The sequence below is a fragment of the Maylandia zebra genome, linkage group LG22 (assembly GCF_041146795.1).
Source record: "Maylandia zebra isolate NMK-2024a linkage group LG22, Mzebra_GT3a, whole genome shotgun sequence".
Lineage (NCBI taxonomy): Eukaryota > Metazoa > Chordata > Actinopteri > Cichliformes > Cichlidae > Maylandia > Maylandia zebra.
Genome location: NC_135187.1, coordinates 25,100,000 through 25,126,749, shown reverse-complemented (window position 1 = coordinate 25,126,749; position 26,750 = coordinate 25,100,000). Strand labels below are relative to the sequence as shown.

General features: G+C 41.5%; 1 protein-coding gene across 5 annotated transcripts in view; it reads right to left on the bottom strand.

The window, feature by feature from the left end:
• Nucleotides 1-26,750, bottom strand: part of dlgap3 (discs, large (Drosophila) homolog-associated protein 3) — a 154,291-nt gene that overhangs the window by 74,107 nt on the left and 53,434 nt on the right. For 3 of the 5 annotated variants that reach the window (XM_004547790.3, XM_004547789.3, XM_076879073.1), the window contains exon 2: nucleotides 800-874. The exons of 1 other annotated variant lie outside the window; for it this stretch is intronic. The gene's annotated coding sequence lies outside the window, so the exon portion shown is untranslated. Of the gene's footprint in view, nucleotides 1-799; nucleotides 875-2,268; nucleotides 2,611-26,750 lie in introns of those variants that run through there. One more of the 5 variants, XM_076879071.1, reaches the window with a different exon arrangement.

The window sequence follows — 26,750 nt, the reverse complement described above, 5'->3', positions numbered from 1 at the left end:
GTAAATCCAACAATGGACAAAAAGAGAGGAGTGTAACTGTATTAGCTGAGGTGACGAAGGCTAAACAAGTGAACAGAGAGGATAAATAAATAAAATGACAAATGTTTGGGAGGTAGATAGATGGAAGTCCGTTGAATGGTTTTAGCCAATTACAGAAAAAGAGTAGATAGATCCAGGGTTCCTCCAAACACCAGATATCCTGTAGAGTGCTGACATCACAAGAGCGAATCAAGAGAAAGGAGGGAAGAGAAAGTGAGGGGAGATGGAGAAAAAGGAGGAGACTGAAGCTAAGAATAGTAGTACATCCTCGGGCCAGCACGATCGGTCAGTCATGCCAGCTATTTTTTACTTTACTACTGTGCCAGTCTGTACTTGTCTTGACATCTTTCCATCTACTGTTTCTATTTTCCTCTCGCCATTAGCCTCTTTCCAAAATGCAAGGCCAACAGTATGGCAACTTTGTCATGTCGATGTTTCTCAACCAACCCACGCAGGGTAGTGACAGTTTAAACTGTTGTATGTAGTGTTCAGCCATGACGGTCGACAGCAGCAAACATCTCCAGAGACGCGACTTAGTCAATATTGCTTCAAATGTGAGATCAAATACAAGGCAGGCCATGCAGGAGAGTGAGCGGCATGCTTCAGAATCCCACTTTCTCTGAGCTGTTTCACTGACGTGGGTTAATCCCCGAGGGATGGATTTCAAGGACGCAGAAGACAGAAGTGGAATTCGTATGTGGGTACAGGTGACGTGTAGCTGCAGGAGTTACATTCATGTGTGATTGTGCCTTCTACTTACCACAGTCTCATCAGGAAATGGTGCTCCATAGGTATAGGCAGAAAAGGATGGAAAAATAACTCGGTCCCAGTCACTCTGCAGACAGGGGGAGAGACAAAGACAACATCAGGGAAGCTCAAATAAAAATCTCACGTGCAGATTTGCGCCAGACTTATCACATGTGGATGGAAGCATTTAGTTCCATTTCTCTGCAGTACATCCTTCTCCCCGTTATGGGAAAAGCACCCCCTCCCCATAAGCTCCGACCTGTAAATGAGTGCCTGCAATGTGGTGGAAGATGTGCCTGCCGGTCCCAAAACAAGAAGCCTCCCCTGACTGCCTAACTAACACTTCAGCTCCCCTGTTAGGAATGCCAGGCCCCGGAGCCACGAATGGTTGGATGATAGGAGGATATGACAAGAGGAGAACGAGATAACAGCAGAGAGAGTGAAATTAGCCATGGAAATAAAGGGATGGAAAAGAGATACGGACAATAACGAGAGAAAGAAAGAGGAGGGGATGACTCAGAGGCTAACAACTTAATTGAGTGTGTGCTGCATCCAATTACCTCCTAAAAGCAGCAGAAACTGTGAAATCATTGAACTTCAGAAAAGAAATACACCGAGGCTTACACAAAGTAACACTGTGTCACCTGATGGGAGAACATGTGTGTGTAGCTGTGTGTGTGATAACACGCCAACAGGAAAATAGGATGCTTTGTCTGTGTGACATAAAATGCTAGCAAGCTAACTGTGGTGGTATTACAGGATGCCACAGGGTTGTGCATGCTTTATTACTAGGGTTGCCAACTCCCTGAAAAATAAATAAGGGACACCTCGTGGCCAGGGCCGGGCAACCCAGTTGTCTTCACCCTTCCCAGTGTGGTAGCTCTTTTTTTTGTGTGTGAAATTATTTTTTAACCATTTGACTTGAATTTGATTTAGGCAGATGCATATTCTTTGTGATATGACCATATGGGAAACAAATGATCATTTAGCCGTTTATTTTTAGCTCAAAATGACAACATTAACACAGTAAAACAGGTCTCTTTCTTAAACAGAAGCCTGTCATGCTTAGCTTTTGAGGATATAAGTAAATCTTTCTTTAAAAGCACTCTGTCCTGCTTAACTTAAAATTATATAAATTAATAGAAAACAATAGAACAAAATCATTCTTGTAACTGTGCACATTTAGTGCATTTAGTACAATTGGCTTCAGTTGAGGTATTATTTCAGCTTTTCTAAAGCTAATCAGGTTTGTAAACCCACTTGTTCCCATGATTACGCATCATAACTCATCATCATTATTCATCTATGTATTACTTTTATGTATTAGTCATCTATTTGTTGTAATCATCTATCCTTGCAGTTGTTTATTACACAAAATAAGTTATATTATCACACTTCTGGCCACATAGCCCTGATATTCACTGCACATGCCCATATTAACCTTAACCAGAGGGTTTAAACAACAAACCAGTGTTTACATACCATATCTGCTTCTGCCGTGGCCTGGTGGACAAGAAATTGGTTAAGGGTTCCCCGAGCTTTCACGCCCCTCATGTTCTTCATGTGCCCACCACTAGAAGCATGCCTATGGAAAAAGTGCGCCTGCACACAGTGCAGTGCGCTTTAAAGGTGTTATGGTGTATTTTCCCAGCCAGGTGTTTCCCTTTTCCCATTCCTCCCAGTACTTTTGCAGCCTATTTTTCTTTCTCTGAGCGAACAAACATTGCTGCTCTAATGCTGGGCTTACACTGTGCGATTTTTGGCCCATTTTGAGACGATTTATGAGTCGTGCGACCGATTTGGTGATCGGCCCGATTTTGGCCTTCATCGTGCGTCGTGTAGTATACGTGGGGTAACGAGCAACTCCCGATCATCAATCGCTCGTGAGCCGCTCACACTGCTCACGCGCAAACACGTAAACGTCGGTGAAAAAGACGGCGCAGCACGGCAGTGCAGCGTGTGATCTGGACACAAGTGATGGAGGCACAACTTGTAGAACTTTGGAAAGCTCATCCGAGCCTTTTCGATGTGGCATCACAAAATTATCACGACCACAACAACCGTGAAAATAGTTGGATTTACACTGCTGCTCATTCACAGCTGCCTGATCATGTTTTTTATTAGCAATTTAGCAAAGTTGATGGTGGTGGTGTGTCTGTGTGAGTGAAAGACAGAGAGAGAGAGCGACAGATTTTCTGTTATAACCTTCATGTTATGGAGGCACAGTGTGAGCACTCAGGTCGCATCAGAGCATCGGGCCGTATAGTGTGAGACCTGCATCGTGACCTACCAACTTCTAACCCCTGCGAGTCAATCGTGCAGTTTGAGCAGGAGCTGAATAACGTGACTGAAAAAATCGCACAGTGTCTGCCCAGCTTTAGGTGTACTGACGTCCGAGACTTGCACCGCAGTGTCGGCGTTTGTTTCCCTGTTGGCCATGCTTCTTGTTGTGGTCATCTGTTGTCTTCCGGTATTTTCTCCGTAAGCGACCTTTCATCGACCAATGAGATGAGCGGTAATCTGAATTGTCATACTCGAATTGTCATAAGTGTGCTGTCAGCTCATTGGTCACAAAGCAGGAGAGGGGCTGGGAATTATGCTTTCCAACAAAGCGTTAATTCCATTAACATTTATAGTAGGGTTGCCAACCGTCCCTTAAAATACGGAATCGTCCCGTATTTAGAAACAAAAGCACACGTCCCGTATTGAGCTAATAAGGGACGCACTTTGTCCCGTAATACAGTGAGAATCAAATTGATTCTCACTGAATTACGGGACAAAGTGCTTTATTAGCATTAGCATGAGTACAGTGAGTACTGCTAGCTGTTAGCAATACCTCTCTGGGACTTTCTTTCCCCCTTCCTGTTATTCTGTGCCTCATTATAGCTAATGCACACCCTCGGCATGTGTTACTTTGGTGCTCCATGGCAACAGCAGCTAATATACACACAACATTTACACAGTTAAATCCATAAGAGAAATCATCAACAAGGCACTGGATGTGTTTTAACAATCCCTAAAGGACACGGCAACAGTATGAAATCATTTTCGCTGTGATCACCTGGTAATGATATTTTACTCAGTGGAATGGCAGTGTCATGCAGTGTTGCATTCAGAGACCCAAGTCATCACAAAATGGTTTTAACATGCATTGTGTGACAGGAGGCGGTGTATTTTTTGCCAATCCTACATGGAGGATGTGCTGCTGTCACTCGTCAAGCAGAGCATGGCAGATGCTCTCACGAGCCTCCATTGATTTTGTCGCAAAAAGTGTGTGTGTGTGTGTGTGTTTGTACATGGGTGTGTGCGCGGGTGTGATGTGTCGCTAGCTAGCTGCAGAGATAATTAGAACACAACTCTTTTGCTGTCCCTGTAGGCCACTGATCCAGCTGCTTTCATCTAATATAGGTCAGCTGTGACAAAGCCCTCAGCATGGACACTGATCAGCCCTGCTGGCACTGTCATACGCAAAATATGAAGTTAAACTCATGCACAAACACGCAGACTGATATCCTCTCTCGTGCGCAAGCACGTCCATGGCACGCGGCACATGTAGCAGGTAAAATTCCTAGCAGTGCTGAAAGAAACACACACACACACACACACACACTGCTTTGTGTTGTCGTTTTCCAGTAACACAAACTGCTCGATTCATAAATACACTGGAGAGCGCAAATGAGAAACTTCAAGTCAGCTCTCTCACAGCAAAAGAAAACATTGCCAGACATATTCAATGCAAATTCATTCATTTGCTTTGAAATGAATTCTACACTAGAAATTGTTTTTTGTCAGATCATGCTTATATCTAATACTCAGTGATGCGCAAACTGCAGTAATTATTTATAGTACTAGGTTATAATAGCGTCCCGCAAGTGCACAAACATCAAATTAAAATTAGACACAGCAAGAGACAAGCCTGCTGACATAATCTTTATTAACATAACAGCATATAAAGATATTTCAGTGTTTTTAAAAACAATGATAAAAGTATGTAACAGATTGGAGATACCACAGAAACAAGCATCTGGTTCTGAGTAACTGACTCAACAGGGCCCTCAACTTTATAGGCAGTGGATGGTGATGTGAATAACATTGATTATTTCATTACAACGCGGCACTCTGCTAGGAGCACTAATGTCCTGGGATATATGTGGATATACAACCAAAGGCTTCATTTTCAGTACACATGGCACTCCCCAATGGCTGCTGCCTCACAGAACAAGACAAACCACGCAATGCATTTAGACAGGTGGCATCATGGTTGTAGCTGATCACCGTACTTAGCTACTGATTTTGCTGCCTAATACATACACACAATCATATCATGCCCATTCTGGATTATTCCTGGACATTAAGCTCAGTGTTTGTAGGAACCCAACGGTTACACCTTCTCCTTTATTTCACATTGAACCATATGCCAAAATGGCATATGGCACTGTTACAGACATGTTGGGAGCTAAACAACATCTGCCACTACTATGCTTATAAGACGTTGAGTTGTTACTTTCTCAGATATATTCTGATTTATTACACTTTCCAGTTAATGTTTTAAAACATCTGGATAGTTGCATGAAATTACAGTGATTGATTGAAAATAAAAAAAAAAACCCAAAAAAACAACCAAACAAAAAACTTATTACTGTCATGAGTTGCAAAAAAAAAAAAAAAAAAGAAGCTAAACGCATAAAAATCCTAACATTAATGTGAACTTTGCAATTTCCTTTTATCTGTCTGCATAAACTGGACAAGCCATTTGGAGCATGCTCTCCTTGGTAACAACTGTTCTCTACATAACCCCTAAAACTGCACAGTGGGCTTCAGCTTATTTAATAATAGATGTCAACATCCTCATACACGCTTTTAAGAGGCATATAATATACTCACTCGCATCCACACTTGCACTGTTTGCACTCTCAGACTCTGCACTTGTACTTGCACAACAACTTTTTGTAATCCTTCCACCTAAATAATTAGTCACCAGGAGTGACCTCACTGAGGGTCGCGAGTGGGGGGTGCATGATGCGAGCAGCAGGGAGGAAGAAGGGCAACGTGGGCGAGGAGAACAGCAATTATTTTCTCTTCTTTTCTCCATGCACTCCACTCTGTTTCCCCTCAATTACAAAGGCCACATTTATTAGGTGCCACCGCTGATATAGAGAGTACCACTAAAGTGACTAGCGCACCTCCTCAGGTGTTTTATTCGAGCTATTATATTGATGACCAACTCAACAGAAAAACATTATTATCTTCTGCCAGCCTAATGCAGTGGACTCGCTAATGGGGCAATAATTGGTTCAAATTGCGAAGTTAACACGTAGTGGCATAGCCTTTGGGATGACTCGATTAAAGCGCCTTGGCTGTGTCGCATTGCAGGAGATCCATGCATTCTCTCGACTCCGGTCAATTCTTTTTTACCCTCACTCTACGTCTCTTTATTTTTGCTCCCAATGCGTGCCCAGAGAGTGCTGTGCTAACACGTGGGGTCATACCAGGCTTTAAACAACTGGAGCTATTTATGCAAATATAATCAATACTTAATTGTCTCCCTCTCTCTCTCTCCTTCTCTTTCTCCCTCTCACTCGCTCTCTCCATCTCTCCGTCTAATAAGAGACTGCAGCAGGGGTATTAATTAGGGCCAGACATGCACCAAGGATTTCCCACAGGGCTGAGCAGCACGGCCAGTTCATAGTGGGTCAGCAGAGGACAGGTCTGGTCTGGCCACTGCAACGAGAGACTGCAGAGACAGCGGTTGCTGCAGAACAATCTACAGCAGGCCTGCTTTGCTTTAATGGCTCTAATAAACCACCTTCTATAGACGGTGCAGGTAAAGAGCGTAAAAGCATTATATAGGTGATATAAGGCTTTCCATTTGTTTAAGCTTAACAGCGTTTTGTAAGCTGAGTGAATTAACCACCACACACGTGGTTAAGGACACTAAGCTGGACAAGTTTCCCTTTCTTGCAGTAATGAGAGTGGTATGTAACTATTTTTATACTGTTTTCACCATTTGTTCTTCATTTGTCTAATTTCTAGCCCAAGATTTTGTGACTGAAATAACATATTAGAGTAGTGCTACCTGCTAGATAAAAAAAATTCACACTGGCTCAATTGAATGGTTGGCAAACCAGGTGAGTTTAATGTTTCAGCTAAGAAAACAGGTCTTCAATACACAGCCGGTGGCTTCATATTTGATATGATGTATAAGGACCGAGGCTCGTGGCCCATGTCTCACTATAGAATGAAATCAGCATCTTCACCTTCTAAAGAGTAATACGGGCAAAGCTAATATTATGACATTAGGGAAAAACTTCCCTTTAGTGCAATGTCACAGCTGCTTTATGGCTCTGATGAACACAAATATGCTGTTATAAAATATTTAAGCTATTTTTTCCCCTAACATAGGAGCCTTTGTCAAAACCATTGCATTACTGTATTTTCAACTTTGGGGCAACTGCTAAACCCAAAGAGTCTCGAAGCTTAGTTCCATTTGCGAATCAGTGTCCTACATTTAGGACACTGCACATAGATTTTTAATAACTTCTTAGGGATTTCCACAGGATTAAGTTCAGACAACCCAAGCAACTTCCTTAACACCAGCCATTTCCAATTAGATCCTATTAACAGAACACTGGCTTCAGCGCTGAAAACATACCCTATAGAGGATTTCTGTTGGCTTAAAAGAAGGAAAAAAGTTGAACAGTTCTATCCATTTTCTACATATGGTATATGCCATTCATCATCTTTATCCCACAGCGCCGTGAAGTTTTGTGATAACCACAAAATGGAGATTGCACAAACAGAAATCAGGTATACATTAATGCACAGTTTAAAAGTTGTTCTATCAGGCTGTGATTGAGATGACCGAGAGCTAGACAAAGTGCAGTAGAAAATACAAGAAATAAGAATAGTTTATACTATTTCCGAGTCCACTTAAAGTACACATTTGGTGTGTGTCTCAAGGACAAATCCACCAAGTTTGAACAAACAGGATGTCACACACATGCCCTGTGATCATCCAGTAACAATGAAGTTCCCCTCACATGGACTGGATACTTGCATACTCATGGGTGCAGAAAATGTATCATCCACAAAAGGGTTATTATGCACACAAGCTGCAAGTGCTACCTATTTTCATCACCTTCTATGACTATTATCCATTCATCTATTCATCCATCCATCCTCTTAACCACTTATTCATTTTAGGGTTACAGTGCTGGAGCCTATACTAGCGAGAGCCAAAGTACACCCTGGACAGAGAGACAGAAAACCATTCAGTCTTACACACTATGGCTAGGTGATTTATTTTTTCTGTCCCATTTAACCCAAAAGGTCATTCTTCCCTTTATGGAAGCACTTCAAAATACACATAAGTCTAGTACAATGACATTACAGACGTAAGTCCCCTTTATAATCTGAGTACCTGCTTAGCATTGACCAAAATCTGAATTGAGTCTGAATCATATTGGGAGTGATTACTGATAAGTGATGTCTAAGGAGTCACTGGTGATGAATTTAATGTTCGGAGAAAGGCAAATTATAGTTTTCAAATGATGTGAGTTAGAATGTATTAGGATAAGGTTAAGGTCATGGCTGATAATGACTTTGACCTCAGAGGGTTCATGGAACATCTGAGAATGTGTTAAGCCCCTGTTAGTGTTACAACGTATTTCTTAGGTGACTGTGACACTAGAAAGGCACATATTGGAATAAAAAGTGAACTCTATACAGAGCTGATGGATACTGTAAAAATCCGAGCAGCTCAAACGTTTCTATATATAACAAAGCCTTCACACAGTTTGTGTGTAATACCTTACTTTATCAACATGACTGCGATCTTTCTGCATTTTCCTCTAATATGCATGCGCACGCACTAACACCTGGATCCTAAAAAGTACCCTCATCTCTTGTCTTAATGGATTTGAGACTATATTCTGACTATACACAAATCAAATGAATGTGCCAGTTCAAGGCACGCCCGGGGACATGCTGCACATTAGAGAGAGGCATCAGTGATGCTTTTAAGAAAGTATGTATGAATCAGAGGTCGGTGAGCAGAAGAGGAAGAGAAAAGAATGGCGAGGAAAGGCCGAAAACAATGTAAAAGGAGGGGTGAGGGCAAGGAGACGTGGGAAATGAAATGCTGAAGCAGAAGTAAAAGATGGGGTAAAAGTCTGTTTTTCTTGCTCTAGAGGGTTTCAAGCAAGTGAACCGTGCACCACTGTTACATCTTTGTATGTCTGTTAAGGATCGCATGGACTGCAAATATTTTTGAATATGCTTGTGGTGCAGCTGCAGATGCAGCTGTGCAATGCTTCACAATCTTGTATCTTTATGGGTGCACTCACACAAACCTATTCTCTGTGGTCAGGGCAAAACGCTTAAAGCTCGGTTCTCCCTCTAGTACTCACCTGACAGCTCACCATTTTTCATACCCTTTGTACCGCTCTCTCTCTCTCTGTGCCTCCTTCTCTCTCCCTTCGCTCTTAAGGATCCCTCAGTTCTCATTAGGCGATTCCTTGGCAGCAGGTGGATACAGTGAGTGTTTCTTCTTCCTTCACACTTCCTTAATCAATCTTTCACCCTCTCCTATTCTTTCCTCTTAGCCTCTCACTACCTTCCACTTGCACATCTTAAACCTCTCTCTCCTCTCTCCCTCTTTCCTCGCCAAAGCTTGGCCACTTCATTTATCGCTGTAAAACTGTTCGTTTCTCACAGGACATGAGGAGAGGAAGACGAGTAACAGCAGAGGAAACCGAGACAACTATCCTTAAAATAAATAAATAAATAAAACAACCAGAAAACAGATTTGCGTTTGAGTACAGTGGCCCCATATTGCCTCCGTTTTGTTGTTGTTGTTGCCAGTCATAAGTGAGCAGTTTGGGGAATGGCTAAAGTTATGATTAATTCATTTCAACGCTGCTAGAGAGTATATCGGTGGCAATGATGCCCCAGAGCACCCAAACAATCCGAATCACATTCATTATTGTCAGTCAGACCGGGAAAAGAGTTTGTGTACGTTTGATTGCTGCAACTCCTTTAAAATGTGCACAAACACGTGTGATTCGTAAATGCTTTTTTTTTGTCATTGTCCCTTCACCCGAGACCCAATTCCAAGCTTGCTAATGCGTTATGGATCATTAGACAAATATACTGACAGCGTGCTGATTACAGAAATGAATGATGCATGATGCCGTTTTGCTCCATTGTGCAAGTGTCAATTTATTTACTTGCCTCGAGACAAAAAGTCTGAAGACATAGCATAGCATGTCCATTAGCCTCAGACAGAGTACTGGTAATATGATACACAGGTTACAGCAAGAGGGCGTCACTGCATCGTGCTGAGAGAAAATCTTGGTATTTGCACAGGTACAGTCACAGGGTTTTTAAAGATAGTTGACCCCCCCCAAAAAAAAAAAATAAATAAATAAATAAATAAATAAATAATTTTTAGGTCAAACGCTTCAAGGGAGTCAGTGAGGGAGACAGAATGAGCAAGGGCCAGACCGAAAGGCTAAACTAATTGAAAATCCAAAGAGGACAGGCTAAAACAAGACCATACATGAGGAAATGACCTGAAACAGGAAAAACAGGAAGAATAAAAATGATGACTAATGACAGGCAAAAAAAATAAAAATAAAAAAATAACGCAAGGAAATAAAAATGAGCTAGAAATGAAAATGAATGAAAAGTATGATGACACAAAACAAGAGGTGACTGAGTCAAGTTCATAAAGCAGGCATTGCAGCTCTTTACAGTGCACAAATATGAGCTCTCTCTTCAGTTTTCTCTTCAGCTTTAAAGGAAATCCTAACTGCATTCATCGACTGAGCCTTCGACAAAGTCAGTTCTCGTCCCCGGGGTGTCGAGTAGCACGGTTTCCTCAGAGCAGCTGCCGTGACTCTATTACTGAGGTGGTGTACTTTGGTGTGTGTGCCCGTTACGTTAAAGGTTATGGCAATAGAGATGGGGATCTAGCCCTCCCAACTTGACATATGTCAACGAGCGGGGTTACTGCTGTGAAAGGTGAGTTTTAGTTTATGAAAACTACACAGTTTTCATAAACCTAAACACGTAGTTTGTAATGCCTAAACATCACCAGTGAGTAAAGATTGAATTAGCCATCCCATCAACCTGTTATTTCCAGTACATCAAGGCATCAACTCCACAGGTCACTGTGCATGCAGCTCCATCTGACAAAGCAGGATTAAATTGCACCCTGCGATGAGAAATTACTGACAAATTTGTGACTTTTGGCTCACAGCTGAAACCCGCGCATCAGCTGCTTTAACCATTTACAGTTCAATTATTTGCTTTATACACTCAAACAATCTCAGGGACTTAAAATCATTGATTTTACTGATTGCTGTCCGAGCAATCAGTAAAATCAGTTAAACTGCAGTTAAACTGCTCTTGTTTTCACACAAATAAGCAAGAGTCGAGGCTAAAAAGATGAAATTTGTTCGATGATGGCGCTTTTACTGATTTCATTTGCTTTCGGCCCTTTTTCGCCTCTCAGAAGTCACTTTGACTCAAGAGTAAAAACCAGCACTCCCATTCAAACGTTCACATGGAAAGATTTTGCAGCTCGATTCCTGCTGCGATTCTCAGCATAAGAGATGCTCTCTTCAGAATTTTTTGTTTTTTCAAAAACCTTTTTCATGTTTCGCTAATGGTTTCTTGTTGCATGAGAACAAGCGGGATGTTGATGTTGGCTGCATTTGTAACACTTGGATAAAAAGGACATGTGCACAGAATCACGTTTGATTTATTTCAACCTTCTTTCCTCTATTTAGATTTCCTTTTTTTTCTTCTTCTGCTCACTTTTCAGTGAGCAAGCCAATTTTCGAGTACACTTTGGATTTTTTATTTCACATAAAAAAAAACAAAAGAAAAACATCAGTGGCTTAAGATTTCTTCTCAATGGATCCAAATAGCAGCTACAAAAAAAAGTGTTTCCTCTTCTCTATCATATCCGATTCACAGCCTTTGAGAACTTTTGGTAGTTTTCCACCTTTCACTCTATCTGGCACAGCTAAACTTCAGCCAATCAGGAGACAGACAATTTCCTCTGGGGGTGGCAGTGATGTGAGGTGGGGAATGAATCAGAGCAAAGTCTGAGGGGTCACACCAGGGTCGTGGATGATGTCAGCGAGGAGCGAGGCTCTTCAAGTGAAGTCATCAAAGCCTCATTATTCCTTTCACATAGGTCCGCTTGGGCAAATTAGCCTCACCACTCAGGTGCATGCGCATGCATGTGTGTATTGCACTCTAATTTGTGGCAAGAGCGAATTAGGTGTTGCTGTGCTCGTGCGTGCCTGTGTGTGTTTGTGTCTGCCGGGCGCTAATTGAGTTTAAAATGCAGCTGCTCAAAGATGAGGCACGCGGCACTTATGGACGGATTTTGTTCATGTAAAAGGACACGCCACCCAAAAAAAAAAGAAAAGAAAAAAAAGTGTAGCATCAAACAGCCCCATTACAGACGAGGGAGACGGGAGTAAGATGGAGAGGAAGGGCATTAAAACAGAGTAAGGGTGTATTTCTCCCTCTTTCGCCCTCTTTGGATATTTCAATCTCTTTCATTAAAACGAGCAATAAATAAGAGTGTAGAAAACAGGAAGATAAATAAAGAAGAGAGGAAGTGATTATCTTTAAATCGTCATCAACCTGTTGTTGTCTTCAGCGGAACCGCTGGGCGTAACACTCGTCATGCACTGGCTGCCACAGCTGCAATTTGCATATTTCTGTTTGTACTGTGCGCACAGGTTTGTGTGTCTAATTACAGTATAACGAGCATCAAAACTGGCTGCATGCGTGCCTCTCCTGCTCAGGGACAGCCATTTGGAAGATGCCCGTAACTGTGTATCTGAGTTTTATTTGCAAAAACAAGTGATCCGGTGACCTTTAAGCAGAGGTGGAATTAGAAAAAAAGGGGGAATCCAGGTACGCACATCCTGGTGTCATATTGGGTTAATGCATTGCTTTTGGAGATGGATACGGCGTATCGGGGAGGATGTAAAATACTCCATCACATGGTGCTCAGCTAAAGGCCAGCACTGTCACAGCAGCTTCGTCAGTCTCTAGGTAACTGCTGCACCTATTTGCTTCATACATATATACGCCCACGTCCACACATAACTTGTGTGGACATTAATTGCAGCAAGCATAAAGTCATGGAAACAATGATTGTGTTTTATTTTTTAAACATATGTATATATTGAAAATAAACACAACATAATGTGCTTGCTTCTGGATAAATGTGTTTTTCCTCTGATGTAAAACAGAACCACAACAAATCCCAATTAGAAACCATACATGAATTTGTATATCATGTAAATTCAGATTATGCCAGTTAGCAAGAAAAAGGCTGGAAACAGCAGAATCGCAATGTAAATGTCAAAAAGACCTAAACCCCGCAGAGAGACACAGAGAGAGAGACACACACACACACAGAGAAAGATACACAGAGAGAGAGAGAGAAAGTGAGGGACAACCAAACACTAATTAGCGGATGGGAGCAAAGTGGCGCGAAGAGTTCTGACAATGAGGAATGTTGCAGATTTGAATCTTACTCTCGTTCTTTTCTCCCCTTCATCCTTCCATCCCATCCCTCTCATTAATTGGCTGTCATGCTCATGAGCGTCTTGATGTATGTCTGCTGCAGGCGCGTGTGGTGATTGTCAACATCAGACCACCATGGGGCCATGGTTGCCCCCCCAGCGATGAGCAACCGCATCATTAGAGGGAGGTGATTACCTTATTTCCTGTGATGATGACAACACGGGTGACCAGAGCACATGCACGAAGAGATTTCGCTTTGTCTTCAAGATTTTCTTTACCCGTTTCTTCCACATCCATTTCAATCCATCTCAGGAGTATCGAAATAGATGGAATGGCGATTTTTGTTAATGATTTGCTGGATAACATCCAGAAAATTGTTGTTATTAACAAACAGCTTGTTTTTACTTTGTGCCATGTATGCTGTGATAGTGAAGCATTTCTGTAATGACAACAAGGCTAAAAAGTGACCAAAGCTACTAACCCTTTGAAATATGCTGAGCTAAGTCACAGCAGGCTAAATCAACCCTGCCTTGTATCCCTGTCAGCTAGTACTAATGAAGGCAACCATTATTTAGACCTTTACTCATTTGCTTTGTAAGGTTACATCATTTATTGTTTGGTCAAATCAATATGATTATAAATAGCATATACTATAAATAGTATAGATGGCATATGCTATTAGCAGGAAAGCTAAGGCTAGCCAGCTAATCCTATCTGGTCTGGTATCTTGGTCTTCGTCTACTTTTTGAAACAAGAGAAAATAATTACCAAATGTCTGTACAACTTATAAAATAAATCTGTCACACAAATGGGTGACATCATGGTAGTTATGTACCTCTGATATCAATTTAGTGCACTTTCATAGCTACAAATGTCAATTTAATGGGCTCTTTCAAAGACACAGAAACAGTTCTTTGTAGTTAAAGTCTCGTGTTTTTAACCAAGCAGTATCTAGCTACTGGCCAATGCAACAGTTAGCCTGATGTAGGATTTCTGAAGGCCTGTTTAACAGTTAAACTAATGGAAGTGGAGGGCTCTGCCCTACTGGCACAGCTTTGGTCCTCACTGCATCAGTTGTCATGACTAAACCCATGGCTTTACTCACCTAGCATCATATCCTGGTGTGGACAATGTGCTGCTACCAGCATGGAGGATGTCTTTATTTGAGCGGACAGCTTACTGAGTGGGTTTTTCTATATTTACAGTATCCAAAAAAGACAGACAGCCTTTAATTCTGAAATGCTTTCAGAATACCAGATTCATCAGGACCTACAGCCGTTATGAAGATAATCTTTAAACATGTAAAGTGAATCTAACGCTCTTTCATAACAAAGAACTCATAACACTTCATGACACTTCATTTTTAACAAATCCAGATTATATGAGCTTTACCTGTGGTACAAGAGTAGCAATTTCATTTATTATTCATAACGATCAGTTAGTTATGACACCGACAGGATAAGTCAGGAGCACCTCAGACACCTGAGCTGTCACACAGTAAGAGTTTTACAGCTAAATCATCTGTTACACAGCAGCAGACTTCAGACTGAGTTAGACAGCTGTCGGGTTATTTTTATTTGAACAATCTAATCTGTTTATTAAAGGCAAAACTACTGATTGTTTGGTTTGGCTTTTCCCTTTCTCTCCAATAAATACAAAGTCAGTATTTGCTGTAGCTATGGTGTCATTGTAACGAAGAAAACATGGCAACAGGCAGCCTGATAATTCATAATTCGTGGTATTGTTACTCTTGTTGAATGTCCAGCTTCATAGAAGTGAAATATATGTGTTTATATATCTCCCTCTGGGTTATTTAAAAGGCCAGTTTATCCAAATTACCAAAGCTGACTACAATGTGAATGCTATGAGGCTTGTAATTATAGAATGCCCAGTGGAGAGAGTGGACAGCTTCAAATACCTCGGAGTTCACATCACGTAGGACCTGTCATGGTCCTGTCACATCAACACCGTGGTGAAAAAGGCCCGACAGCGTCTCTACCACCTCAGACGCTTGAGAGACTTCCAACTGCCCTCCAAGGTGCTCAGGAACTTTTACTCGTGCACCATAGAGAGCATCCTGGCGGGAAACATCTTAACCTGGTTCGGGAACAGCACCATGCAGGACAGACGAGCTCTACAGAGGGTTGTGCGATCAGCTGAGCGCACCATCCGCTCCGAGCTCCCTGACCTGCACTCAATCTACAGCAGGCGGTGCTGGACCAAGGCCAGGAAGATCGTGAAGGACCTCAGCCATCCCAACAACAGACTGTTCTCTCTGTTGAGGTCAGGAAAGCGATTCCGCTCCCTGAAGACCAACACAGAGAGACTGAGGAGGAGCTTCTTCCCGCAGGCGATACGGTCTCTCAATCACACCACCACACAGTACTGACCCACACATACAGTTCTTACACACACACTGGACATTTTGGACATTGTTTTCACTTCATCACTTAAATCACTTTAAGCATATTTGCACTGCACAAGACATAATGTGGATTGCACAACACTGGACACTATTCTTCATTTCCAGTTAATACTTGTACAGCTGCTGTTATTGTGTATTTATTTATTTATATTTCTTCATACATTCTTATATAGTTCTATATTGTGTATTTTGTTGTACAGTTATTTTATTTTCAACTTTAATTTATATATTTTATCTTATTCTTTCCCAGTTAAATTTACCCTTCATTCTAATTTGTGTTGTACAGTTATTTCATTTTTAACCTTAATTTATATTTTATTCCTTCCTAGTTAAATTGACCCTTTTTAATTTTTCATATTTATTTCCTATCTTATTCATAGCCTTTTTTTTTTTTAGGTCACGAGCAGTTGTCTAAGCATTTCACTGCATATTGTACTGTGTATGACTGTGTACGTGACAAGTAAAATTTGAATTTGAATTTGAGAATGTAATAATAAGTAGCTAAATAAAGCCTTTGTGCAAGTTTAATAAGGAAGATCTGTGTTCACTCATCTGCCTTCATTCCCGGGTTTTTGGGCTACTAGTCTATTCTTTACATCGCTTCTGCTTTCCCACGCTGTCAAACTCACTCTCAAAATCTCCTTCTTCTGCGAGCAAATCAGCGTCTGTTACGCTTTAAATCCCTGTGCTCTTCTGTCATTCTGACTTTTGCATGTGTGTGACCCGTCCCTTAACACATTTCCACCTTATCCTGGCCAGTTGGAGATCCTCAACCAAATCTCCAGGGGTCCTGTCCCACTTCCATTGTTGGCCTCTGCTATGTAGCTTCAACGGAGTCTGTTTTTTAAAAGCTTATTCCTAAAGTCTGTTTTTCAATAAATCATGCTGATTTCATTCACATAAACTCTCCTTATTGAACTAACATGAGCAATATGTTTGTTTTCCTCTCATCATCATCATCATGTTTTTCAGTCACCAGTTGCCACTGGGTAGTTTGTAACATTAGCCCACAATCCAGCAATCACATACAGTGTGGTTTCACAGAAGCAAAATGAAAGACTTGGTGACATTCTTGGGTTTTTTTTTGTTTTCTTTTTAAAAAAAAAACCCAATCTGGATGCAATTTGTTCGTGTATTGGTGATTTAGAAAAAAAGCCATAACGACAACCTTTAATGACCTGGCTCTTTCTGAACTTTGCAGGCCTGCACATTATACCCATGCTTGAACATGCACAACAGGGGTTGTGAAACTGCAAAAAGTAGATGGATGTGAAAAATGCCACCCAAGCGATAATGAAAGGAAGAAATGTCAGTGTCTGTGCGCATTAGCTAAATGCCTCTGTGTCCACTCATACGAGCGGTAAAGTTTAGAAGACACAAAAAGGCAAAAACAGAAAGTTACCACGGCTTCACACAGAGGCAGATCCCAGATAAAAGAAGCAAAGTAAAAAGAGAGAACTCATTTTTCTCTCCCACTGAGATTCATCTGTGGACCATGGAAATGTGCTATGCCATCCTTACTGCTTGGCTTGTAGCCCCTAAGCAATACAGGGATTAGAGTAGAATTTGTTCTGTGAGGCTCCCGCTGTACTACGTGGCTGTGATCTAAAGGGATCCATCTCAATGCATTAAGACCCGAGGGAAAGCTCTGCAAGTTGGAGGTAAAAAAAAAAGAAAAAGAAAAAAAGAATTGAGGTGTTTTGTTAAAAAACACACACACAAAAAAACCTCCAGTTGCTACAGTTTTCATGCTATGAGGACGTGGCATTAGAACCCTCTCAGTTTTTGGAGAATGGATTAGTGGAAAAAGTTCCTGTTACCTTCATGATGCCTGACAACTCGATAAGAAAACACAATTGGCTGTATCCATAACATCTGAGGGGGATGATTTCATATTGATTCATTTCCTGTAGCTATAATAATCTGCTGTTATCATGGAGAAGCTGACTGAGGGCACATTTTCTGTCCGGCAATGCTGGCTCCTACCCTGTTACTTAGTAACATAGAAGTGTTGCTGTTGCTTTCTCTGTATGTGTTTGTGGACCATGAGTAGTAATTGTGGTTTTTCTGTTGGTTTGATTTTCCCATAAGCAGCTGAAATGGGCGACACGTATAGGGAGCTAGTTGGACTCAAATCTATCAGCTCACCTTGATTTCTGGACCACGGAAACACAAGCCACTGTGACGCACAGCCAAACTAGCAGGGCGCTGAAAATTCGAACAACTGTTTTGGCACTCTCACTCTCTCCCCGCAATGCTGTTTCTCGTTATCTTCCCGTGTTAATCCCGAGATCTGCTCATTAAACAGAGCAAGAACATCCACACACTGTCAGCAGCTCCACGGGAACAAAGTGCTGACACACTGGGAAGCATTCACACTCGAAGACGCCGCGCCACACATACACAAAAAAGCATTTCTCATTCCCTCGCCACGCGTGTGTCGCCCGCGCCTCGGACTCATTTCATCTTCAATCACACGCTGAAACGCCTCATATTTCCAATATGATAGCACGTGGCATTTTGCTAATCAATTTTTCATACTTGACAGTCTGTATAAACATGCCGAAGGCCAATATTTTCACAGCGATTCATGTTGGCCTGACATGTCACCACTTGTGTATTTGTGTGTATCTGTGCAGTTACGTTTTTAAGTCACTGCTCATGAAAGTCTGTTTTTAGTTCCGCTTAAAATCTGTTTGGGACACGAATTAGAATTTCACCCCCAAAAAACATAAACAAATGCAATATGTATGTTTGGCCAGAGAAAGCTGTCAGACCTGATCTCCATCCAGACCCTGCAGTGTTCATGGGAGCATGTCGCTGCTTCTTTTAAATTCATGCATTTCTTATTCGCTGGTCAAACTTCTACAGAGCTGTTCACTTCCAAAATGTCCGTGTTTTCCCCCCAATCGTTTACTATAAAAGAGTTTCACACAAGACGCCGCCTTGCACAACTACCCGTCCCCACACACTCGCTTCTAGTCTACTCACAACACTAAGTGACATATATTTTGCACGAGGATATGGGTGGGAACCCTTGACACAAGCATATATCCATATGCACAGTCATGAATGCAGCCAAAACAGATACAGAATGCACGCACTGAAGCTGCAGCGCTGATTATAAAGTATGAGCTCATAATTTCAGGCCTGCTGCAAAGAGAGCATCCTTTTGTTCTTGTAGTTTTATTAATTCATTGAATCGGAGGCGAGCTCCACAAGCTGCACAAAGCATAATTTGCTATGCAGTGCGCTAGCAGCAGGAGCGTAACTTAGAATAGAGTTACATTTCCCTGCTGTCCTTCACAACAGCTAAGCCTGCAGCTCAGTTATTTTTGATTTCTTTTTTTCATTTTTTGGGGAAAACACGAGAGGAGAGCTGGAGAGCTAAAGAGAGCGAGAGAAACTGCCTAAACTCAGCGCGCCTCTGATGTTCATCACTTATCAGAAGATGGAGGTTAAATGAAGGAGGAACAAATTATTACCAGCTAGTGAAGAGGAAAGAGTGAGCTGTTAGCAGAGGATTAGAAAAACAGCATGTACCGCCTTACACAATTTCCCAGACAGTAGTATAAAAAAAAGAAAGAAAAAGAAATGAAACTTCTCCACATTTCTGTCTTGCACACTTTGGGCTAACCTTCTCTTCACTTTCTGCTTCTTTCTCTTCTCTGCTGGCCTGAGGTTATGGGCAGAGTGCCAACAGAGTGTGTAAACTTGACTCTTAAAAAATCCAATCCGTTAAATATGCTTATGGCATGCAGTCAGCCTGAGCATATATGATTTTGCAGACAGAGAACAGGTTCATGAAATCACTTTTGAAATAAACTAGAAGATTAGAACTAAAAGAACTAGAAGAATTAAAGTGCAGCAAGCGTGAGCGCCATTCATCTAATTAGTCCCATCTCTTAAATCTATACCCATAAAAGCTGATGCCTGAGATCAGAGCTCGCTGTGGACTCACCAGATTGTGAACTCCGTCCCCCCTCCCTTGCCCTTGTCTGCAGCCTTTTATCTTGATTTTTTTTCCTAGCTTGGCATCAGCGATTTCCTGTACTGTACTTCACAAGTGCAAGTTTCAAGCTGAGACAAAGTTGCTCCTGATGAAATGGCTTCACACAAAATTTCCCAGCAGTAGCCTTTAAAGAGCAGGAGGACGACGGGATGAGAACCTGCCTCACTTTCGGTAAGCATATCCCGCAGTCTCGGTCTGTTTACCTCGAGAAGTAACGAGACGATGCCATCCAAAGTCCTCGCTTGGGGGTGTGGTATCACACTGTTTCCAGGGGAATTGTTACCATTTAGCCAGGAAGCATTTGCTGGAAACTGCGAATGCTATCAGACACTATGAACTGGAATCCAATGAGATGGTTCTCGACTTGAGGTGCCTCTGGCTGTCGCTTCAAGTTATGTCTGTATGCCTAGATACAATCCTGGCATAATGGGATCAATTAAGCCCAGTCTTTAAAAGAAGTTCACCTCAAAATGATTCAACTCTGAACTGTTTATATCATTTAGTGTTTAGTCTAGTGCCTTCATCTCTCCAAAAAGTTTCCTGTGTTTACAGCATATTGAAGCACAGTCAAAAGACAAAAAGATGTTTGGCTGGAACCTCTGCACAACAGCATGCAATGATGTAGCCGCAAGAGATTCTTTTGTTTTGAGCCTAGAGACTCTCAAAGCTGGAAAAGCTCTCATATCACTCAATAAAGGTGAAGCTGAAATAGAGAATGCACTTCCAGTGAAATTGGGCGCAGCACAAAGTACATTCCAACACTTTGAATGTGTTACGGGGTTTTGTATTGGTGCACTTTCAAGTTTAAAGTGCTGTGCATGTGTACTTTCATCTGTTCAACCTTGAATTAGGCTTGGTAACGAATATGCAGCCTCCCGTAATACACAGCGGGGATTTCAAGCGATTAATATATAAGTTAGGTGATGTAAATGGAATTACAGAGAAGTGCGCACATTCTGACTCCAAGAGCAAAAAAAATATTTAAAAAAAAATTAAAAAGAGCAAATACTAAAAGGCTTATGCATCATTAGCAGCATTAATTTGTTCAGGTTAAAGGTTGTGTTCATGAGTAGCACATGCTGTAGTCGTTTGCCTAATGTAGCATGTCTGGATTTGGTGGATTTTACAGCCTAGCCGGCACCACCTGAGACTGTTTTATGGTTGATAAAGCCTGCAGCTTGAAAAATTGAACATATATTTCAGTCGATGAACTTAAAGTCAAAATAAATTAACGAGACAACTGATTAAGTCTGCTTCAAAATGAAATGTTGGTGTTGTGATGAGGGTGGGTTGCAGGGATGTACGGCAAGCTGAAATTGTGCGTGTCTTTTATGAGATTAGAGGGACAGAAGTGTACTTTTAACCCACCGTTTGATGTGGGTGGGCATTCAACTAACCTGCCAGGGTTGTAACTAAACTTGACTTTGTGGCCTGCCTGAACTGTAACCCGCTAAACTATATAGGTGGGGTGACACTGATAAATACCGCTTTCATAGTTTCACTGATCACTCAAAGCAACACCTCTCTGTTTCATACACACTCATATAAAGCACTTGACCTTTAGTTGTTTTGTCTATTTTGCTTTCACACCCGCAGTCAATTACGAATCACCAGTTCACTAAACGTGCATCTGCCACGACCCCCAACTGGTAGCTGCCCCTCACTAATCCTGGTTCTGCCAGAGGTTTCTTCTTGTTAAAAGGGAGTTTTTCCTTCCCACTATCACCAAATCGCTTACGCAGGGAGGTTGTCTGATTGTTGGGGTTTCTCTGTATTATTTAGGGACTTGGGTCTGCTACCAGTGTTTGGGGTTTTTTTGGACTATATTATATTGCATCTTTATTTATATCTGGATTTATTTGTGATTATACTTTTGTTCTTCTATGCCTAGTTCTTTGATGTTTAGTGTTATTTCCTTCTGTGCTTCCTAGTTTAATTATCTAGTTATCTAGTTTCTTTTGCTTGCTTAATTATTTGGTCTTTTCCTTTTGTGTCCAGGTTGTCGTACTGTCTCCCTGTGTCCCTCGCTCTCTCTGTAGTATTGTATAGTAATCCATAATGCAGCGTTTTACACATCCAACAGCTGCAAAAACATGAACCAGTGCCAGAATGATCATGGGAGGAGACACATATCCCTTTGGGGTCATGTCAGGAAGGGCATCTAGTGTAAAATTCTGGTAAACCTAACATACGGAGTAACCTGTTATAGTGACCCCATGTAAATAAAGGAGCAGGAATATTATAAGATTCTTCTTTTAAAAATATTAGTCAGGTTGTGAAAACTAACTCATGCCAGTTTTTAACTAGATGATGCAATAAAATATGCTAGTTACAGCTGCAAGTTTAACTAGCAATCTGACTCATCCGCTAAAAATTAAGGTCTCAATGTGTCAAAGATGACTGCAGATTTTCAGCTGTCAACGTGTGACTGATATCACACACTCACACTGGCTACAAGCCATTTGCGAAGGGAAAGCTTGACAGGTGGTTGCAACAGTATAAGAAGCTGAACAGTCAGTTGGTTGTTGAGAAAACTATTCAAGTATCTGCCAATTCCTAGTGATTCCTTGAAAAGCAGTTTGATTGAGCTTTACAGCTATGCAGCTGATATAAACTCTGAAGTAAATGGGCAAAAATGTCTTTGTGTCAGTTAGAGTGGTATAGCAGGATTAGAAAATACACACACAAATAAATATCGTCTTTCAAAACATAAAGCTTTGATTTCTCAGGCCCTGTGTGGCAGCCTGGCCTCACAGTAAAACCTAGGATCAGATCTCAAAGGTCCCACTGAAAGGGTGAGTGGAACGAAAGCACTCCTGTGTTTAAGAGGCTCATGCAGCCACGGCTGGATGGCCACAGACACGCACTGAAGTCCAGTGACATACTCATAGTCTCTAATTAGCTACGATACTCTGCTGTAAAGGGCAAAGCTGTCTGCTGGCTTTCGGGTATTACATGCCTCCGATAACCTTCCATTCATCAGCGTTGGGGGGGGGGAGTGACGAATGGAGTGATTGCATCACACCCACAAACACTGCAGCAGTGAATGGAGCGTTGCGTTTTGCTGTATTTGACTTCGCGAGGCTGTTTTTCTATGCATCTGCGCCTGTGTGTCATATTGTTCACTGGCTGGTCTTACTGTGGCTGTTCACACTGTGTCATCATGTCATATTGCGTGAGTCATCTCTGCGAGGGGATCCAGACACGTCGGACAATTCAGAGCCAAATAAAAAAATCGTACTCTTCGCTTTTCACAAAGCACTTTCATCACACTTTTCACTCTTATAAGCAACCCCCTCCCCCTTCTTTAATTCTGTCCCTTTCAGACAGAGACACCTGACCGAAATCCCACCATTCCCTCTCACCTGCGCTGCACTCAGAGGTGAAATGAGACGATCGATTGATAGCAATTGCGTCTAAAAGGGGCCATTGGTGTGTAAAGAGAGAGAATGGCAGGCGTGTAATGGAGACGGAGAGGGAGTTAGGATGCACATGTAGACGAGGAGGCCAGGGAGAGTCTGAGAAAATTGATTGTGCGGCAGTACGATGGTGAGCGATTTTCAATGAGAAAGAAACAGAGTGAATTGACTTTAGATCAACTTCTGCATAGAGATGATGGACTAATGCTGCCAGATATTACCATACTGTAAATGATTACCATATCAAGCAAGAGTACTACAGAGCAAGACGCAATCAGTCTTCTCTACAGTAGGCTCCGGTCCACACACACAGACACACACAGACACACACACCAGGTATCAGTGGAGCGTATACAGTAGATGAGCTGGATGCTGCGATGGGCTTAAAGCTCAACGAACTGCAAGCTCTCAACTCTTTCTATCTCCTGTCTGAACAGATGGCAACACCGCAAAGCCCCACTCTCATCTATCATTCACCGTTCACTTAGCCAGCCAGTGCATAGGTGTGTCTGTGTTTGTCCACACTGTATTTCTTAGGTGAAGTGATACCGAGTTTACTGGCTGTCAAATGGGTCCTCAAGCTGAAACTCTGCTGCATTTCCTATTTAAAATGCTCCTGTAAGCACTCAGCCTCACCTACAAAACACACATAAGCGCGACCGATAGTTGCAGATCACGTCTTTCTGCAAAGAGCGTTAGTTAAACGTATCGTGGGATGATGGATGCCATGTGTCCACTGTGATTGCCGTGAACACTGCGGCACAGTGTTGTTGATGCTTGTCAAAACTCCTCCAGTATTCTGTCTACTCCCTCTGCCCTTCTGAAGCACTGGAGGAAGGGAAGGGCAGATGTGTAGTTAGTGTCCCTGCTCATCATCGCTCCCTGTCTCTCTCTTTTTCCTTGTAGTCATTTCTGGGAGTTTGGAGCGCCCCGGGCAAAAAACGCTGAAACCATCTGCTCTGCTAAGTCTGCATCTCCACTCCACTTTTGCTTCTCCGTCTCTCTCTCTCTTTGGTATTTTCACCTTTCTTTTCCCTTTCCCTTTCATGAAGCCCTTTGCTACACTAATGCCTAATTGTGCTTTGTCTTAACCACGAATACAAATGGAAATTCAAACATTGTCATCAGAAAAATTAAGCCAAGCCTGCTGTGTTTTTAAACCTTTTTCAAGCAGCCTCTGCTACATGACAGCTTCCTGTTATATTTCCAGACCAACAGCCTCAACCCCCAGTCAAGGTGTTTGGTGCTAAACCTGACAGCTTAGAGCTGCTATCTTAAAATGCATCTATGAGATAGATGTAGCCACTTTGATGTCACCCAGTGGCTTGTAGCTATTTTCACAGCTGCCATTTATTATTTTTTGAGTCAAATATAAGATTATAATTTATAATCTTATTTACTGCTACAGCCCACAGATACAGACACCTGCTAATTAGTGTTCAGTAACAAGCTAATAAAAAATTCAGAATTTCACTCACCAAAACTGGAGCACCAACTTCTTGGATGGGCTGTACTTCACAGCTAGCCATTTCACATGTCACTCCACTGAAAATGCTCCAAAACCAACCAAACATGGCTGAGAGGTCAACAGCAGATAGCTGTTCATGTTGGCACAGTTATGAATTAAAACGGCCATGTTAACGTTAATGTGCAACCAAACCCAAAAAGCTCAATTAATAACAAATTCTCACACTTCCTGCTCTGAAAGATTTTACAGAGAGAAATTAGCTATAGCAGACAAACATATGGTTTGGGGGCCCGAATCAGCCCGTTCCACTGCTTGGCTTTGGAACAGGAGCGCATACATTTTAGACTAAAAAAATGACACAACGTACCTGTTTTATCCATCTTTTTTATATATTACATTAAAATATTGCCAGTATTAATGTTGCAGTTCTTACACTGTTTGGCTCTAGAGGTGATAGTTGTGATTTACTGCTATATAAATTAAACTGAATATGAAGTGTATTGGTCCACTTAGGATCAAAGTGGAGTCTACATGGCCAACAATATAAAATGTGTTGACATAGAGCCCAAATAAGCCATTTTTGTGTCAGGCTGTAAATATGTCATTGGCCATTGTAACATTTGGGTCTCTGAAGACTGTCATGCCTTTTGCATTTTCCATTAACCCTTTATCACCCGAGCATCATACCTGCTACTTTGGCTGTAAAACAATTCTCATCCTTCAGAAACCATTTTAATTTTCTGTCTAGCCCAAAATGGTAGAGGGGTTAAAGTAAAGAGACACGCATATGGTCAAATCTAGGCAGAGCTAATTTTTCTCTGTGCGTTCGGAGGGCAGTGCCATGTGAATGTGTTGAATATGAATGCTTTGTGCTACTGTGATATCCCCATAAAGCTCATCTATTCTTCTCCGAAACCACTTGAACCACTTCTTTTTCTCAAGAACAAACAGTAACTGAGATATGATCATTTAAAGAGTGCTTGTACTCTGCAGTTATGATGGGTAATTCCAGATAATGTAATGTAATGAATGTAAATAGATAATGAAATCTGTTTACGTTGGCTTAGCCTTTTTTTTTTTTTTTTTTACAGTAAATGCTAGTTGCCCGCAGTATAGGCGTGTTAATGGGAAAAAATCTCTCATAATCAAACCTTTTGGCTGCTTTGGGCAAACAGCTGTAGCTTCTAGGCTATTGCAAATCTAGATTTATGAATGCAGATTTTAAGACAAAGTGAGCACTATGTATCTCTATAACAGAAAACCAATGAAGCACATTGTTTGATTCATTGCAACAGGGGAACTGCTCTCCAGTAAACTCTTTTCCAAACTGGATTAAGTCAAACAACCCTGCGTCTGTCCCATTTAACCAGTCTATTCATTAGCTAATTACAATAAATGGCCACTTAGCCAAATCAATTCGAAAAAGACTGCTGCTCCACCAAAGTCCAGCTCTCTCCCCATGGATCACTTTATTGTGGAGCAGGAGCCTGACAGAGCAGCTGCCTGGACCCAGACTTCTCCCTATGTGACGATTCGGGGTATGTCTTCTTTTGATTCCTGGAGAACTTTGTTTTGATTTTTTTAAATGTAAATTTATTAATTCAGAGATCTAAGGCTTGGATATTACTGTGTGGGTGACTCACTCTCACTCACACACATAAACAGCAATAATATATTCATCAAAAAATATTGCATGGTGCTGTAGGAACAGTATCACAGGCTTCTGTCAGCAAACAAACTGCAGTACTCTGACAATGCTTCAATTCATGCCACTGCATGACCCAGAAGCGCAAATATGCGCGTTTCAACTACACCAAGGTTGCAGTACAAAACATTCAATTCAAACATATGTTTTAAAATAGAGATGCCGAACAAAAGCAGCATGCCTGGTTTCTGTGTTAGAATTACCTGTACCAGAAAAAATAAACAGTGAACAATGAGACAAAGCAATTCTCTGTACAGATGAAATCCTTTTTTCATAATATTCACCAGCGTCAACAGGAAGTTACTCACACTCCCCATTGTATTGTATGTTAGACAAATATGAAGTACATTAAATAGAATTATTTCAGATCGGATGCC